The 6000-nt window shown below is 35.7% G+C and overlaps 1 non-coding gene across 1 annotated transcript; it reads left to right on the plus strand.

Moving 5' to 3' along the window:
- The first annotated feature begins 3449 nt into the window (after positions 1 to 3449).
- Positions 3450 to 3556, plus strand: LOC131707465 (U6 spliceosomal RNA). Its single transcript, XR_009311198.1, has one exon. It is a non-coding gene; the product is annotated as a U6 spliceosomal RNA (small nuclear RNA).
- Positions 3557 to 6000: the final 2444 nt, after the last annotated feature.

A 6000-nucleotide genomic window follows, 5' to 3' on the forward strand; every position in this document is an offset into this window, starting at 1 on the left:
AAACCCAAACCCTAATTTGATTAGAGGAGCACCCTCAAAATGGAGCGAGGTAACCAGTGGTGTACCACAGGGATCAGTATTAGGACCTCTGCTATTCCTAATCCACGTTAATGATTTAGATTCTGGTATAGTAATGTCACAGGTGACAGTGAACTAGTTATTCCATGTAGTAAAACATTGGACTCTTTTGCATGGAGGATCTCAGTAAGCTACAGTGCACGGTTCATCAACTGATTCAGATTCATTTATGTTAAGTTTGCTACTGATGATGTGGAAAAGAACAGTAATTGAGTGCCCAAAAATATGAATCACAGTGAGTTTTGACCTCCTTTAGAATTCTGGATGGAGCGCATACCTTGCAAAATGACCCGGTGTGAACAAAAGGAAATATATAGAAGTAATATGTACAGCTAAACGTGTCCAAGTATCTTATAGGAATGAAGTCAGACCATGGAAATCCACACCTGTGCTGGAGAAACATTGGATCAAGGGACTTCTTGTGGAAACAACTAGAGCGAAACCTGGTACAGAAGCTGAATCCTGCTGGGAACACATGGATATGCTGGACATGTCCTAGGCGATTTCAAATATGGAATGTACTTTGACATAAAAATGAAGTGTTAGAGGTTTTTTGAAGGAAGGATAAAGAGGGAGTATCCATGTACCGCCAGCAGGTGGCTCTCTTGCTCCATGAAATAGGTCAGTCTACACATGTTTTTAATTAAGTACTTAGTAATCTCGGAATAAAAAAGCACCATTCCGGCTAAAAGTGAACGTTAATCACACCTACAAACAAGATAAGAAAGAGATTCTTTACCACAAATAAATGAACATTAAAACTGAACAGCCAAGGTCTTAAGAAAAAACCTGTCTCAGCTGGATTTTGTATGAACAAAGAACAGGGTCAAGCCTAGTTCAGTCATTATAAAAAATATAAGAGTTGAATGCAGTTATACTGGCCTGTATTTGGATTTAAATCTTAGAGGGATTCACCAAAGAAATAAAGTGATATTATAAATTCTAGCAGCAACTGTTAAACTGAAGTAAAATAATTAAGTTTTTCTTGAAATGCCACATTCATAGTTAAAAAGGTTCAGTGATAATTTACACTGTTTATAGTTTATAATGGTCAAAGACTAGTAATTAGACACAAAGGTATTGTAAATTAATAAAATAAATGATTAAAACCTTTTTTTAGACAGCATGGTATTTGAAACTAAAACTAATTATTTGATTTCATAAGATTAATAGTATGTTTTAAGTATTTGCTATAATAAGAAAACATATTATTTAAACTGACAAGTATTATTGCTTGTTCATGACTTTACTGTATTAATAAGAAGATTAAAAGCTGGAAGCAGTATTCGATTTAATTAAAAGGGAAAGTGGTACAGTTTATTTCTCCTTCTATTGAACAACAAGACCTCTAGACATTATGATATCCATTGAATTATAGAATTTTAAGGGTGTTGTGTTATGTTTTTGTGTTAAGTTTGTAATAATATACTATAATGTACCTTGTTGTTAATCCACTATACTATTGTCTAATGATGGTAGATGGAGTCCTTATAATGTGGTTCTTTGAAACTGCTCTATTGCTAAAAGGGGCCTCTCTCCTTATCCCGATGAACAGGCTGTAGAGAAAGGAGGGGGTCTTATTGCATTCTACGCTAGCAAAGCTGCAAGTCTTGTAGATTTGCAATTTAGGGTTTATGGAATTAGTGGTTTAGCACAGATAAGAATATATCTTGAAATAATATGCAAAAATGATGGCTTAACAGACATTGATAGGTCATAGATCTAAAAAAGTGTTTGCACAGACTTTGGCCTTGAAAAAACAAGACTCTGGAAAACTGCTTGGAATAGCATATTTAGAAGTCAGATACAGGTCAGAGCCTGGTTAGTGCATCTTTTAAGGGATAAATAATTCTAATGAAAACTATTACCACTTAAACTTAGTGAAACTAATTGACTTAAATACTGCACGAGACAATCTTTTGTCAAATCCTCTGTTAGACAATGGTATATGGAATTAAAACTGACTCATTAACAAAATGATGAAACAATATGAGGTTAAAAGAAACACATGCCTTTAATTTAGCAAAATATAATGAATTAGAAGATGATGTCACATATTAAGAACATCTCTCATATATAACACATATAAAAATAGTGTTTTGCATGCACATATAAACAGTAGTGTTTTTATATTATATTATAAACCAAGATCCTGGGAACTTTGGTTCACTTAACTTTTCAGATAAAGGAGGGGCTCGGAGGAAAACAAGGAATGAGATCATAGAGTTGGACAAATGTGAAGTTTTGAATTCATTCAGTAGATGACACCTATTCATTCTGAAAAGTTAGCCCGGAACTTTTGAAAACCATTATTCGTAAAAGGGATAAGAGCTGTCTCACCAGATTAATGATTGGATTTAATTGAGGCGTCCCATGTATTCCAATGGGACGAAAAACCTATATAACTCCTAAGTAATTACAATGGAGTACCACACTCATCCCAGACAGGGTAAGGTGGTCCATCTTCTGCAAACTTTAAATACATAAGTCTGTCAATTTCTTGGGTGCTATATTAGTCATCTGGATATATTGCGGGTCAAGAGCGTAATAAAAATACCCCACAAGGAGTAGTAACATCTCTGTCCTCCTAACGTCTCCCCTGAGATAAGAGTGTATACTGAGCTAAATGGAACAGAGTACGTACAGAAATCTGAACCTACGGATTTTGTGACAGTAAGCAAACTTGTTAAATTTGCATATCTCCCAGCTGTCTCTCTGATGTATAGCTGTGCTCACTTCTTTATTAAACGTGAGTTTAAACTGTTATTATTATTATTATTATTAAAATTATTACCTCTGACCGTATAACCTGGCATCATTCACTCCTGTTCCTGGAAGAATGGCCTCCAGCTGAGGTAGTTTCATCAGTAATTTCTTGTAACTGTTTTTAAACTAGATGACCACTACATCGTGTCTAAAGGTATAATTGCAAGAACTGTGTAGTTCTGTATTCCTAATAATCATTGAGTGCAATTCTTAAACCCTAACTCTGACCCTAGCCCCGAGTATTAAGCCCCCTCCTCTGAGGTGTCAGTTGCATTCCGCGCTGTGATACGAAACGGGACCCTGGTCAACCTGCAAGTCTTTTGGTATGCTGGCCAATCCGGAGGGCTCATCATCATAGGTAACATGTCAGTATTTGCATATCTTTCCCAGCCGGTTTGAAGGTGCAGATGTGCAGACTTCTTTATTCAGCCGCTTTCTGCAAACGTGATATCCTCAGAGTTTGTAACCCTCTGCGTGTTGATTGTGGACAACCATGCATATACGCAGAGCAATTGGAAACAATTGGACTATGCTTGACACACCACAACACCAATCGCTCTTTAGCCACTCGCTGTACATAGAGGCGCGTATCAGGTAAGCACCGTGTGTTCGCTACGGCAGCACATATACTAAAATTGGAACGATACAGAGAAGATTAGCATGGCCCCTACGCAAGGATGACACGCAAATTCGTGAAGCGTTCCACATTTTGGTCTTTTTTGTCGTTGGGAATAGTACTGTACCTGCCTTGGAATAACTACCCTGGTAGAACCCGAAACATTGAAGCTGAACCTGAACCCCAATCCTAACCCAAGCCCAAAACCAAACCCAAACCCTAATTTGATTAGAGGAGCACCCTCAAAATGGAGCGAGGTAACCAGTGGTGTACCACAGGGATCAGTATTAGGACCTCTGCTATTCCTAATCCACGTTAATGATTTAGATTCTGGTATAGTAATGTCACAGGTGACAGTGAACTAGTTATTCCATGTAGTAAAACATTGGACTCCTTTGCATGGAGGATCTCAGTACGCTACAGTGCACGGTTCATCAACTGATTCAGATTCATTTATGTTAAGTTTGCTACTGATGATGTGGAAAAGAACAGTAATTGAGTGCCCAAAAATATGAATCACAGTGAGTTTTGACCTCCTTTAGAATTCTGGATGGAGCGCATACCTTGCAAAATGACCCGGTGTGAACAAAAGGAAATATATAGAAGTAATATGTACAGCTAAACGTGTCCAAGTATCTTATAGGAATGAAGTCAGACCATGGAAATCCACACCTGTGCTGGAGAAACATTGGATCAAGGGACTTCTTGTGGAAACAACTAGAGCGAAACCTGGTACAGAAGCTGAATCCTGCTGGGAACACATGGATATGCTGGACATGTCCTAGGCGATTTCAAATATGGAATGTACTTTGACATAAAAATGAAGTGTTAGAGGTTTTTTGAAGGAAGGATAAAGAGGGAGTATCCATGTACCGCCAGCAGGTGGCTCTCTTGCTCCATGAAATAGGTCAGTCTACACATGTTTTTAATTAAGTACTTAGTAATCTCGGAATAAAAAAGCACCATTCCGGCTAAAAGTGAACGTTAATCACACCTACAAACAAGATAAGAAAGAGATTCTTTACCACAAATAAATGAACATTAAAACTGAACAGCCAAGGTCTTAAGAAAAAACCTGTCTCAGCTGGATTTTGTATGAACAAAGAACAGGGTCAAGCCTAGTTCAGTCATTATAAAAAATATAAGAGTTGAATGCAGTTATACTGGCCTGTATTTGGATTTAAATCTTAGAGGGATTCACCAAAGAAATAAAGTGATATTATAAATTCTAGCAGCAACTGTTAAACTGAAGTAAAATAATTAAGTTTTTCTTGAAATGCCACATTCATAGTTAAAAAGGTTCAGTGATAATTTACACTGTTTATAGTTTATAATGGTCAAAGACTAGTAATTAGACACAAAGGTATTGTAAATTAATAAAATAAATGATTAAAACCTTTTATTAGACAGCATGGTATTTGAAACTAAAACTAATTATTTGATTTCATAAGATTAATAGTATGTTTTAAGTATTTGCTATAATAAGAAAACATATTATTTAAACTGACAAGTATTATTGCTTGTTCATGACTTTACTGTATTAATAAGAAGATTAAAAGCTGGAAGCAGTATTCGATTTAATTAAAAGGGAAAGTGGTACAGTTTATTTCTCCTTCTATTGAACAACAAGACCTCTAGACATTATGATATCCATTGAATTATAGAATTTTAAGGGTGTTGTGTTATGTTTTTGTGTTAAGTTTGTAATAATATACTATAATGTACCTTGTTGTTAATCCACTATACTATTGTCTAATGATGGTAGATGGAGTCCTTATAATGTGGTTCTTTGAAACTGCTCTATTGGTAAAAGGGGCCTCTCTCCTTATCCCGATGAACAGGCTGTAGAGAAAGGAGGGGGTCTTATTGCATTCTACGCTAGCAAAGCTGCAAGTCTTGTAGATTTGCAATTTAGGGTTTATGGAATTAGTGGTTTAGCACAGATAAGAATATATCTTGAAATAATATGCAAAAATGATGGCTTAACAGACATTGATAGGTCATAGATCTAAAAAAGTGTTTGCACAGACTTTGGCCTTGAAAAAACAAGACTCTGGAAAACTGCTTGGAATAGCATATTTAGAAGTCAGATACAGGTCAGAGCCTGGTTAGTGCATCTTTTAAGGGATAAATAATTCTAATGAAAACTATTAACACTTAAACTTAGTGAAACTAATTGACTTAAATACTGCACGAGACAATCTTTTGTCAAATCCTCTGTTAGACAATGGTATATGGAATTAAAACTGACTCATTAACAAAATGATGAAACAATATGAGGTTAAAAGAAACACATGCCTTTAATTTAGCAAAATATAATGAATTAGAAGATGATGTCACATATTAAGAACATCTCTCATATATAACACATATAAAAATAGTGTTTTGCATGCACATATAAACAGTAGTGTTTTTATATTATATTATAAACCAAGATCCTGGGAACTTTGGTTCACTTAACTTTTCAGATAAAGGAGGGGCTTGGAGGAAAACAAGGAATGAGATCATAGAGTTGGACACATGTGAAGTTTTGAATTCAT

This window comes from Acipenser ruthenus, chromosome 39 (genome assembly GCF_902713425.1).
Source record: "Acipenser ruthenus chromosome 39, fAciRut3.2 maternal haplotype, whole genome shotgun sequence".
NCBI classification, from domain to species: Eukaryota; Metazoa; Chordata; class Actinopteri; order Acipenseriformes; family Acipenseridae; genus Acipenser; species Acipenser ruthenus.